General features: G+C 35.0%; 1 protein-coding gene across 7 annotated transcripts in view; it reads right to left on the minus strand.

The window, feature by feature from the left end:
• LOC107093492 (circadian locomoter output cycles protein kaput-like) overlaps positions 1-6,359 on the minus strand; it is a 36,081-nt gene extending 29,722 nt beyond the window's left edge. For 5 of the 7 annotated variants that reach the window (XM_015388582.1, XM_015388586.1, XM_015388585.1 and 2 more), the window contains exons 1-2: positions 6,222-6,359; positions 196-282 (exon numbers count right to left, since the gene is read on the minus strand). The gene's annotated coding sequence lies outside the window, so the exon portion shown is untranslated. Of the gene's footprint in view, positions 1-195; positions 283-5,456; positions 5,859-6,221 lie in introns of those variants that run through there. The other 2 variants (XM_015388583.1, XM_015388580.1) reach the window with 1 other exon arrangement.
• Positions 6,360-14,032: the final 7,673 nt, after the last annotated feature.

The following is a 14,032-nucleotide window of genomic DNA, read 5'->3' on the forward strand; positions in this document are numbered from 1 at the left end:
TTAAATCCATCAACTATCCCATTACAGATACTGGAACATTTAAACCCTTTCATTTTAAAACTTCTAGTTTCTTTAAAACATTTTAAAAAGGGGGAGGGGCATTATTCATCTATGCTAAAGTAGTTAAACAAACAGCTAGACCATTAAAAATTCAAGAAACTACCAATTTGCCAGCAAAAACGGTTTTGAACTTACCCTCAGCTGGAATGTCACACGTAGAGTGGCCTATTTAAACTCAGGTCTTCTTTACAGGCTCTGACGACACTTCACACCACACCTGACCTGAAACACAAAGAAAACACTGACTCATTCACTGGCGTAGAAATCGGTGCAACATAATTCTATATCAACATAAACCAGAAAACTAAACCAATTAGAAAAATCATGTCATGATATAAGCAACTAATTTTCAGCCGAGCATGAGTCAGATCAGAGCAGGTGGCAGAGCTGGGGAGTGATTGCCTTCATGTCAGGAGGTTGAAAACTTTGTGAACGACACTGCTGGGAAGTTGATAAGCGATGACTCAGTTCTTTTCCCACCAAGCTAAAACACTAATAATCTACTGACATATCTGGCAGCTTATCTAAATATTAATATCAGGTATTCATAAACTCAGAATATACAAAACAAAAAAGCCTCTAAATGTCTTTAAAAAAACTATGCTAGTATGGAAATCATTTGCAGACACAGAGAGTATTGTAATTATCATGTAGCTATTTGGTCAGGGAAAAAATAAGACTCAATAAAAAGAAAGTTTGGTTCATAAACACTAAACTAAATGGTGAACATAACCCTGATAATATGACAGGTAAAGGAAGTGTCCCTTATTTGGTCAAATTTAGACAAACGCATAAACAACAACCCATAAAAAAGATCAAATGAGTCATAATAATGAAAATGCAGCAGTTTGATACACTCGGATGAGACTCAATGTAAAATAAAACTAAGGTTTTTCACTGGACAAATACATCTAATCTGGGCATCTACATGGCCTACATTTATGAAATGCAATTTTAATCAATGACATATTAAGTTACCAACCTCCCTCTTATCCACACAGCCTCCTGCTTAAAGCTACAAGCCAGGCGTTTCCCGTTTGCTTACATAGAGATTTTACTACCTAAAGAACAGCATGCCATGCTCTGCTGTTATTTTTGTAGCAAAAATAAAGAATTTTATCTAGACAAAAATCTACCTTCTCCAAAATAGGCTTAACCTGACATCACATTATGCTACAAATCCGAGTTTCTCTTATTCATTTATCCTCTTTATTTCTTCCAAATTCTTCCTTTATATTCATTTTGTTCAGTAACACTGCAGCAAATCATTTGAGCCTGATAAGATCACAGCATGGATATCATGCTAAAAACAGGAAAACAGATCTAATAAACTGAAGCAGTTCCACATATAATTGGTACACAAATCCTTCATAGTCTATATTAATATCCGTCTAGTGTGTCAATACAGACTGATAAGTTCAAAGGTTGCTAATCTTTAATACATAACTTTCCTTAGGATTTTAAAGAGGTGAGCCTTTTCCCCCACAAACTCCATTTTGACTGACCTCTGGTTGTGTGCGCCACCTTTCAACTGTTGGTGAGCACTGCAGCTCAGCTGGCTGAAAAAGCATTTCCACACTTTTTCCTTGCTTACAATCATTAACAATTGAGATGTGTGGAAAGATTTAATGCTTTGGAAAATACTGAGAAATGTTCAGCAAACTAAAGGAGTGCAACCCCTCACTGCTATTAGGGTAGCCATGTTTAAAAAAAAATACAGTTGGAAAGCTATAAGTATCAAGGTCTATTAAGCATATAACTAGAGGTTAGCTACACAGGCCAACTTTAAGTCAAACTGCTTGTGTTACTTTGAGAAGAGCAGGACAGAAGAAATGGTAAAATATGTATGAAGAATTAAATGGAAGAAAACAGGCGGGGGGATTTGAAATTATTAGCTTATGACACATGTTTTAATTAGGAGTAACTTCTAAGTATATTATAGTATTATTCCCGCAGTATGAATAACTGTGCGTTCTCCCTTTTTCCTGGTAAGTAAATGGAAAATTAACATTTTTTTGAGTAAACATTGTGCAACCATGGTAGTAGGTTTGTTGCTGACAGCACATGATTACTCAGCTGGCTAAATAGGGCTTTCAAAAACCCACTTTTATTTGTCTATGAGAGCTGCTTTCCATTTTCATTGACAAAATAAAATTATACAAAAAAACAAAACAAAAAGGTTTGTGCTGTCCCCCATTGTTGTTGAAAAAATAAGCTGATTCTTTTAGTTAGTTATGAAAAAAATATAAAATTTAATCTAATAGATTTTTAACCAAGAAGACTATTTAAAAACATTATTATATTAAAAACCTATACAGAAAACCTGAGATGATTTGAAGAGAGAAAAACCTGCTTTATGAGCCTATGTAGGTTCCAGTTTGAATTAAAGAGTGGAAGTACTTCATGATCCCATTAACTTTTTGTTTCAGGGAAAGTTTTCTTACTCAATGAGCATTAAAATGTTAAAACTATACTCTCCTGTAAATAACATTTTGGCAAAATAATAAAACAGCTACAAGTCCAGAATTAACTCTAATTATTAAAAGCATTTTTAAAAAATGTTTCACTGAGATACCTTAAGAAAACTAATAACAAAAAGTCAAATACTTCTGACTGATTTTGGGGTCACAGCTTTTCAGAAGTGCTTGCTGAAACTTCAGAACAAATTACTCAACACCACTAAGGTTTAAAAACAAAATTTTATCAATCTTTTTTTCGGTAACATACTTTATGCCACATCTAGTCAGAATCAGAAATACTTTAATAATTGCAGAGGGAAATTACTTAGGTTTAATCATATCCTTTGATTCGATTCAGAGTCAATTTGGATATATTGCTAATTTGTATCCCAGTCATATACATCAATATCATAATTTTATTCCTTAATGTTTCCATTTCATACCTGTTTAACAAAATATTTCAACATTAGTACAGAATGCTATATCTTCAATTACAAAGTATTTTAAGAATCTACGTTATAAAATTGTCAAATCTCAAAGTACTTTGATCAAATACTATTTTTCCAATTCTGAAAATGTTGTATTGTGTATATTTCAGCCTAGTACCAAAGTCCTGCAGACCGTTTTGTTATATGACAGATTACATCTTCTAATTAATCTAAATCAGGTCTAACAGATGTTATGCTGGCAAATATATTACTATTATGACTAAGGCTGAAACAATTAATCGGATTAATCGATTATTGAAATAATCGTTAACTAATTAAGTCATTGATTAATCGTTAAATGTAGTAGTACAGAGACTCACAAATGTGCTTTTACCTGACAGAGCAACATAGTTACATCAGTTAATGTATTGAAATGGGAAAATATATAAATATTTTGCATTTAAGATTTAAAAAAATGTTTTTCATCTGTCAATATGCTCTATCCAGAATTCCTCAAGTGGAAAAGTTTTGTTTCCTGGTTTAATTTCATAAAAAAATCTTCTTTAAGGAACCATTGGCTATCAGATTATTAATCAATTTATGAAAAAATAATCTACAGATTGATTTGCAAAATAACCATTAGTTAAAAGTCCTAATTTAGACCCTTTAATGAAAGTTCTTTAAAGAATAGGTGAAGAAAATAAAATATCTCTGAGGATGAAATGATCCTATATAACACAAGGGAGAACATTTTATACCCGCTTTGATAACTAAAGAGCTGAAAACTAAATTAACAGTACCCAAAATTAAAACTACATATCCTATAATCACTTGGTTTGCTTTGATCATACTTCAAACAATTCAACCACCCCAAACAGAAATCAGAACCGAAATGAACTGGACTAATTAGGCTTAAAAGTCATTTTTTTAAATAAAATCGAATAAAAAAAATATGAGATTATAATATTGTAAATTTCATAAAACCATTTTACTAAAGTACAGAACAAGCTGATTTGTCGTGGGTGGGGTGGGGGGGATCATGTTTTACATGGTAAAACATCTGTTCAGAGGTAGAAAATGATAAGACAAGATGAAAATACAATTTAGAGAGGAAAAAAAAAAAAGGTACGAAATGGAGTTTAATACTCCTGATCTTTTCATAACAGAAAAAGAAATGTTTCCAAGAATGATGAAAACTGCAAAGAAAGATATTTAGTTCAGAAATATTGGCTTTGTGTCAAATCATTCGCATCAATGCATCTCTTAAACACCTATTTTAATTTTAAGTGTATATTTGTTAGCATAAACCATGATACAAATATCTACTACTTGGCGAGCATCTTTAACCCTTTATAGGGCAAGTTACACTTTTTGATCACTTGCACTTGCATACCCCTTACAAATGGAGTCCCCCCCCCCGTCCCTCAGTGAGGTCTAGAAGCACAAGATCTATATCCAGCCATTCAGCAAAGATACTGCTACATGGCTGTACATCTTATTTTGGCATTTGACCAATTAGATGAGCCCTTGAATGATATATTACCTACTGTACCCACTTTTATTTGCCTTTGAGAGCTGCTTTCCATTTTTATTGAAAAAATAAAATTATAATAAAGAAAAACATTTTTTCTTGCTTTCCCCCATTTTTGTTGACAAAATAAGCTGATTCTTATAGCCAATTCTTATAGTTGGTTATAAAAATATATATATAAAATTGAATCTAATATATTTCTACCAATAAGTTGGTGGTTATTACATTGACATACAAAGGTAATAAGGTATGTTCCTGGATTCCAATAACACTATTGGCTTGAAATTTGGATTTTTAAAGGATTTCACTGAGCGCCCTATAAAGGGTGTCTGGAAAAGCCACTGCCTCAGGATTTTAAAGATATCACTGCAGGCAGAAAGGTTACAGTGACTGTAAAAAGACCCCCAGACTCAAAATCTTCTATTCCTCTTTATATCTGTTAGCTTTATCTCCGACAATCATGGACATTAACAAAAATTATGTAGTGACATGTCAAAATTTCTGGGTTTTTGACTCACAAAGTTAACATGATGCAGGAAACTGCCTCGTTGCAAAATGAGTCTGTCTTTATAAGTTATGTATATTTCCATTGGTTGTAATATTACTGCCTGTTTATTTATTTCTGTTGCCTTGCACAAGTTAAGTTGATCTCCTGCATATAACTTTTAATTTCTCTCTCTCTTTTTTTTTATTTAAGAAAGAATGGAGATCCCTACTTGAAAATGTAAATTAATGTATTTTGTTCAAAAAAATAAATAAATACATAAAAAAAAAAAAATAACCCCAAGAGCACATTAAACCCCCCCTCGCTCATTGTGCATTCATTGCTTCTGGAGTGGACTGTTCCAGCAGTAATTTATGTCAGTGGTGGAAGAGTAGGTGGCTCCTCAGAGCCAAGGAACACAACATTACAAATGAATTAACCCTGACGTTAGCAACATGGCTAACTGTTGGAGCAATAAGTGGTATTCCACATACCTTTTAACGCCACAGGTGTTGTTGTTATACAACCGAGAACAGCCCATATAGCTAGCTAGCAGGCTAACTAAGCTCGCTACCGAAAACTGCCCATTTAACTCCAGAGATTTAATGCTCTTAATGTCCTCGTTTCCTCCTCGCTACATTCGCGATGGGTAAAGCGATTCACGTTGCTTCAACAAAAAAAGCGAAAAATAAACTAAAAAAAAAAAAAAATCAGTCTCTATCATTGCAAGCTGGCGCCGCGCCTGGAGCTGTCACGCAACAACTGACATTGAAAACGAAATAATCTTAAAAAAAAAATATCCCCGCTGTTTGCCTTCAACGCCGCGAGAGAGCGAGTCCAAACAACCCCACGAGGCAGCGTCCGACAAGCCGACAAAAACACAAACACCAGCCGGTGAGAAACAGCCAAAACGGAGCAGCGTTTTTTTTTTTTTTTCTTTCGCGGCAGATGTACAAACACACACACATACACACACACGCAAAGATATATAGTCTACGGGCGCGCACGCAAACGTACACGCTCACACAATAAAGCGGTAAGGAGGCGCCGTGCACGCGCACGCCCACTCGCTCACACAGATACTGGCAGCTCAGAATGTGGGTCACTGGGCCTCTACTCTCCCTCGAGCGTGCGGAAACAGTCCCGAAGCTTTGCTCTGCAGTCCAACCGCTTCCGCACGCAGAGAGAAAAAAAAAACACCGTACACAAAACAACACCTCAACACCAACTTTACATTTATAGAGAAAACAAGTCTTTACCTTTAACGAATGATCAAGCAGCCAGTCACCGTGTTTTTGCTTACTTGAGCGTCACGCCGAGGCGGTGGGGGCCGGGAGGACTGAGAGGACTTCGGGCTCGGGAGAAAAACAGGAGGCCTACTTCACATTACGACGTACAGTCATGCGCATTGGAGACAGTAGGGCGCACTAGTTTGCAATTACAGTAGCAGAAACGGAGGGAAACTGCGAGTGATCTCAGGAGGAGAAATGACTCTGCGTTTTTTTCCAGATTATTATTATTATTTTTTTTTACATTTTTCATGTCTTCACTCTCAGTCCATTCTCGTTTTTCTAAATCATAAGAAGCGACTCAACAATTTGCTTTTTGCATATCGCACTTGGACAAAGTGAAATGGTATAAATGTTTGCTTCATATTTGCATGATTAATGACCCCCCCAAAAAAAAAAAAAATGCAGAATCTGTTATAAAAGCGGTGTGAGTGACACCTTTCAAAAATTGTTAATTTTTACATAGAGGTAAGGAAGACCCAAACCGGATATAGCAGGGCTTTTCCCATTTTATCTACATCCAATCAGAGGCGCAAAAAGCCATGACGTTAAGTCTATTTTTTTTTATTAGGCCATTGACTTACATGAAAAAAATACTCAGAGAGGATGGGAAAAGTGAACATGCAGAGGCGTAGCCATAACAGTTTTATAAGGGGGGCCAGGGAATCACCAATGTACACTGAGGGGTGGCCGAAAGCAAGGCAAGGCAAATTTATTTGTATAGCACAATTCAGTTTTTAACATTTTTAATGATCTGTTGCTTTAAACAGAATTTAACACTAAAATTAGGTGTTTATGCATTCATGTTATACATTACCTTTTTTTTAGATAAAAAATATTTAAAAAAAAAATCATTTTAAAATCTATGGTGTTTTTCGATTTTTTTAAATATGTCATATTAAATCAAGCCTTCATTTCTGCATGTTTTGCTCCTACAAATTGAATGATAATATCGCGCACACTCTCCTTGAGCTCTGAAGCTAAGTCGGAGCGCAGCAATGCGGGAGGAGCAGCGGAGGCTGTAGGCTTTGCTTTGTGCAGGAGGTCTTGAGCGGAGACGGAGGATGTGGGATTTCGGGGTAACAGGAGAAGCGGCGCAAGTGACGTTTAGACAATGTTGTCAGACAACATACAGTAATTTATAAATGTTAAAAATCAGGTTGTGTCCGGATTAGCCAGCAGGTGGGTCCGGATCCGGACCGCGGTCCACTAATCCGTGACCTCTGATCTACTCTGTTCCAAACAGGAAAATTGATGAGCAAAACCTCCATATTTTCTAAATAAAGAAAAACTATGCTTGTATAAATCCTGTTTGTATATATTCAAACATCCGTGTTTGAGGTTTGGGTAAAGTTTTTTCCCATTGTCATTACTTACCTACTTTTATCAGTAATCATTCTGCATAAAATTGATATTTACAAGTACTAATATCTACATAAATTGATTATTTAATAAGTTTTTATTAAAATTGTTCTTTATCTATGATTTCACTGAAGACTCCTAGATGACTTGCAGGGACACATACATTTTTTCTTTACCACATATAAAACAAAATCTAGTTCTGAAAAGTGGATAAATTCCATACTTATCATTTTTAATGTTTGTATATTGATGTGCATAATTAACCATAGTGTTGAAAAAAACTCTAAATCAAGTCATAGACTCTGCATCACACTGATAACACCAAACCAAAAACTACTGCATATTTGCAACAAACATATTAATGCTCCGAACTTCAATATCAATGCATATATGCACCATGTTTTTTCTCCCACACTGTTTACATTTGATCACTGCTGCACTTCATGGAATGGAAATATTCATTTACTGTCTGAACAGCTGTACTAAACAAAATTTTGTATATGCAAAATGACAATAAAAGTTATCTAAGTCTAAGAAGTCTGAACTTGTCAGTTAAATAGGAGGCAGGAATATTGCTGATGTTATGGACTGTTAGAAGGCAGTATGATTAAGATGTATTAAGATGAAGATGTATGATGAAATTAGCTTCACTTCCTACTGCTTTTGCGACATAAACACTAAATTATACATATAAAACAAATATATATGTAATGAATTTAAATATTTATATGTAACTTTTTCAATATGATACATTCTTTACCGTCTTGTCTGAAATCAAGTTATTCATTCATTCATTGAAATAATCCAAGGTTAAAACTTTTTATTTTTTGTTATCTCGGTGGGGCATTTGATAGTACAATTGTTCATTAAATTGTAGGTGTATTTTTTTCATGGGACATTAACATTTACTTTTTTATTCTTTTTATTTATTCTATTTTAAGGGGACACAAACTACTGAAAACAATTTTTGGATCCCTCACTGTCTTCTGACCCCCCACTGGGTCCTGGACCCTGCTTTGATTTCTTATAATTTTTTTAATTTTATTTTTAGTATTAAGCATGTCTTTATTACTGCTGCTCAAAAAAGACCTATCATTTTCGAGAATAAAAAAAACAACTTTGAGTCATGTTTGAACTGATGATACTCATTCATTTGTATATTCAGAAACTAGAAGCTGTTAGCTTTCAAATTATGCATCACACATGTAATTTGAGCTTACAGTTCCTAAGTTATTTGCTTTTCCATTTGGGTATGCAAAATAGAGGAGGAGCACTTCAAATTACGGGAGGGTTTAAGAAGTTAAAACTATAAAAAAAAAACTCCCCAGGTTTGATAAACCATTATTACAAAACACTCCAGTTTTACACCAAACCAATGGTTGAATAAAGGAAATGGAAATCCAACAGAAGATTACATTTTTACTTTATATTATTTTATTTTTATTAAACCACAGTAGCAGTTTAGAAGTAATAAAAATGTGGTTGAAAGAGCAGGGAGCTTCAGAACTGGAAGAATTTTCACATTAAAAACTTCTATGAATTCAACAGCTGTTCTTTTTCTATACATTAGCACCCCCTACTGGTGAGAACATTTTGTACTAAACGATTTTCTCTGTAAAAAAAAACAAGCATGCATTTGAACCTGTAGGCTACCACGTGAACTTCTGACTCGTCAGACAGTTGAATTTCCTTCAACCTGGTCATTAAACATGTATTGCCAAATAGTGTTTTTACACATATGAGGAATTTGCTTTGGTAATGAGGCGCTTCACGTAGAAAAATATACAACTGACATAAAGACATTTGTAAATATATAATGCAGAATAAACAAAAGCAAATCAAACAGGAATGTAACAAGAATAGAGAAATTTAGTGTAACTTTTTGCAGAGGAAGAGCGCCATGGAAGATATTACTGTTAAAATAAACAAACAAAACATGTTTTTCGTGTGCCTAGATAAGAATTTGAATGATAAAGATTTTAGCATAATTATCAAGACTTCAGGGAAGCTGTGAAGCTTTTTTAAGTCTTTAAATATCTTTGTGCTTGCACTGGGGAGTTTTAGATAACATTAGGTTGAGTGTATTGTTACATACTGAAAGTGTAGTGATCAGGTCAGGTAGTTTGACCAAATGCCCAGCAGTAAAGAATAGAATAGAATAGAATAGAATAGAATAGAATAGAATAGAATAGAATAGAATAGAATAGAATAGAATAGAATAGAATAGAAAATCCTTTTTGTCCCAGAATGGGGAAATTCCAGTTTTTATAGCACCAAAAATGTTATAGAAAAAAATGGTCACACAAATGTGGACCTTAGAAAAATGTATAAGAATAACATAATAGTGAAGAGCTAAGATATAAACAATAAAATACTGTACTGTAAAGGGTTTTAACAATATAAAACTGTGGAGAATAAATAATAACCAATATCCAGCTATAGACATTTTTACAGTAATGGATGTTTAAAAATAGCAGCAACATCAGAGATGTGCAAAAGGAGTATGCAGCTTTAGCTATAGCTTTGAACCATCAAGAGAGACTCCCATAGACACCTGAAGGTGTGCTGTGCTATCTGGAACACGAGGTTTAGCATCAGGCCTTTAAAGTCCTATAAGTTTGGAGCTGGGGCCTCAGAGGAGCAGATGCCTTGTTCCAGAATATCCCACAAATACTTCATTGGACTGAGATCTGAGGAATGTGGAGGGAAAGTCTGCGGCACTAAAACCTCAAACAATGTGGGGGTTAGTCTGGGTGCCTGATTGTTCTGCGGCTATGAAGAACACCGCAGGTATTTGGAAACAGCTTTAACTTCTTTACCAAACAGCTGTTGGTACATTTATTGATCAGTTTTTCCATGGCTGTGTCGAGCTTTCCGCTGTTACTTTGTTAGATCACCTTTGATAGATATTGGCTCATGAAGACTGGAGACACAATTCACTTTAATTAAAAAATACAAGTAAATTCGAAAAGGAAGTTGAAATGAGCTTTTGAAGATATTGTGACCAACTTGTCTAGCTATTTCAACTTGATCCTTCAAATTCACTGAAATAGTTTTGCATCTTTCTTTACATAAACTTTGAGAATGAAATAAAAGAGATGATAAGTATTATTCAGCTCACTATTCATATAAAACAAAATCTACTTCTAAAAAGTGGATAAATTCCATACTTATCATCTTTAATGTTTGTTATATTGATGTACATTATTAACCACAGGGTTTTTGTTGTCAAGTTATTGGTAATATATGAAAAATTAAAATGTTTTGAATATTCCACTTTAGAGTATTGCTGCTGCCACCATCTGTATTAGAGAGGGAAAATGGTAGGGGTGGCCACAGGGAAGGCAAATGATTGGGTAAGGGTGGCCATGGCCACCTCTGGCCCCCCATCTAGCTCCGCCCCTCGTTCACATGTTAATCACATGGTAAGGCTTAAGGTCAGTATCATGCTACATCAGCAGCATTCAGTTCAATATGTGGTTTATTAAAGTAAACAAACCTTATACGACAACTCTCAAGCATTGATTGTATGTTTTTAATGAAACATGGCTACAGGCTTTAGCTTTATGAGTGAAAATAGAGAACATAAAAAGGTGGTGTTTGATTGTTTATTAACAAAACACTTAAAAGCAGGAAGATTTGAACTCTTATCATTCTGTTCTTTGAAATTTTTCTTCAGACAAACTGATGATAATGTTTCTAAACAGCTTTCTGTTTTGTCTAGAGCTGGGTTTACCAACACAGTTCCTGGGGCACTGAGGGCCAAATAAGGCGCCCCCTAGAGCCTCTTCTAAATATAACACAGCTAACTAGGGAGCTGAGTCTAAAATGACCTTATTCTGCTCCTTTTAATTCTTAAGCATAATTAAGTTTATTGATATTTAAAAATGAAACAGTTTAAAATAAACTTGAAAAATATTTAAAAATACATGAGTTTAGGTGGACGCTGACTTTTCAGGTCACTTCTGGTGGCCCTCCATATGACACAGTACGCATTCAGTGGCCCTAAGATTTGAAAAGGTTGGTGACCCCTGGTCTAGAGGACGATGGATGTAACATAAAAAAGGATACCTAGGAATAGTCAGAAAAAATATTTATAAATAAAAAAAAAAAAAAGAAGAATCAAAATCTACTTTATTGGCTACGTTTGTCGCATTAAACTAAGAAATCTGACTTTAGTTTTTTAATTAATTAAATTCATTTAATTCATAACCCCAAAACCAAAGTTGAAGATAAAAGAAGATCAGAATAAATTGACCAAATTACAGCCTAGTTGGAGTAGTGGAGTAAAAACAAAGCTCACCATCCCTGACCAGGCTTCACATAGAAGGAAATCTCAACTATCAAAATCATGCTTTTATTATCACATTGCCAAAGAGTAACCCCACCCAAACTGGACATAGACCTTATTATGTACAGTAACACTCTCTCATATAAAAAAATAAATAAATCAAAGCACAGTTTGGAACACATTTGCTGCCAGACAACTATTTTACAGTTAAACCTTGAGTCCAAAAAACAAAGTCCAAAAATAAAACTTCAGTTAGACCAACCTTTGCACGGTGTAAAGGATACCTACTGCCAGCAATTAGTTGGCATGTTTATACAAACTTAGATGCCTTCAACTTATAAGCAGGCATCACTCCTAAAAACTGGACTTTCAGTTCAGGAGGGTTTCTCTTTTTAGGTACATGAGTCAGTGGTATACAAAAATAAAAGAACTAAAAATGCAAAAAAAAAAATTTCCTTGCACCCTTTAAACTGGGATTAATGGTCACATTAGGTTATAAAACCATTAAAAGAGGACTGACTACAGTGTGGAGGGTGAACCTTTTCCACTAAAAAGTTATTAACCATCAAAAAATTAAACACCAATGGAAAAACAAAGATTTAATGCAGAACAGATCTGCACGACAAGCTGACCTGAATGACAATACCAAGCCTTGAAAACAACCATTTTCTCACCACAATCTTACCAGTGTTGGAACTCAACCCTACCAGTAAGTGATGTCAAACCTTCAAATGTAAAAGCCTTGAAATATACATCAGCTGTTTGGGTCACCTGATGGGTAAGTGGGAGCTACAGTGATCAGTCCAACCTTATGTGGATATTTCACTGGATAATGTTGAAGATTTGCTTCCATTCTAACAAAAAAAAACTTATAACAAAGAGTGTTTTCTTGTAGCTGTAATTTTAGGAGGTCTAAATCTGACTGATGTTAATGATGTAGAGCTTGAGCACATAATTACTTTCAAATTACTCAAAATGTCTCATTATATCCAGACTTAATTCATAGAGGTAGTCGTTTAAATCCATGGTGGATTCAGGGATGGATGAGATCCACCCTGAGTACCTCAGAGCACTGGATGTTGACAGGCCGTCATGGCTGACATACCTCTTCAAGATCCCCCCGGGGTTCAGAAGGTTATTTTGACGCAGTCCCCAAGGTGTATGGACGGCCAAAATAGAGAACAGAAATACAAAATATAAAAATATAAATACCAAAATATAGCATGGTAAATGGCCTGTACACATATAGAACTTTTTAAAGTCAGGATACTTGGCCAAATGGCTTTACACTATATTCAGTCATTCACCCAATCACACACACACTAACACACTGATGGTGGCAAGCTACATTGTAGCCACAGTTGCCCTGCGATCACTGAAAGAAGCAAGGCTGCCGTAAACAGGCTCTTCCAGTCCCTTCGACCACCATCAGTAGGGAATGCGGGTGAAGTGTCTTGCCCAAGGAAACAACCTTGAAGCTTTAATCGACAACCCGCCGACTGCAGGGCAAACTCCTGCATCCGACGCCACTGTCGCCCCATCAGATAATTCTATGTAACATTTATTTATATATCTAATATGATACAAATAAAAAAAATATACAGTCACATTTTAAAATGCACAATTAAATGCTCCACTATATAACCAAAGACTTTTAAATGATGAATTAATACATTAAATTTAATTCAAACATGGTGAACTAACTACTACTTCACTAAATTGTATTGAGTAAAGACATTTTAGGTCATCTGAGGGGGTCGACAGTCTGTTGATTTGTTATTTGTTATTATCCATGAAAGAATATTTTTCTTAAAGTGAAATTCAATTTATATAAATAAATATATATATATATATATATATATATATATATATATATATATATACGGACTGGCTACAGATACCAAGCGGAACAATCATCAGTCACCTCCTCTACATGGATGACATCAAGCTGTATGCCAGGAGTGAGCGAGACATCGACTCACTGATCCACACTACCAGGATCTACAGCAACGATATTGGGATGTCATTCAGACTGGACAAGTGTGGTCGCATGGTCTCAAAGAGAGGGAAGATGATCAGAACCGAGGGGGTTGAACTACTAGAAGGCCACATAACAGATGTTCAGGAC

The sequence above is a fragment of the Cyprinodon variegatus genome, unplaced genomic scaffold, assembly GCF_000732505.1.
Source record: "Cyprinodon variegatus isolate N-32 unplaced genomic scaffold, C_variegatus-1.0 Scaffold428, whole genome shotgun sequence".
In the NCBI taxonomy this organism is placed as follows: Eukaryota; Metazoa; Chordata; class Actinopteri; order Cyprinodontiformes; family Cyprinodontidae; genus Cyprinodon; species Cyprinodon variegatus.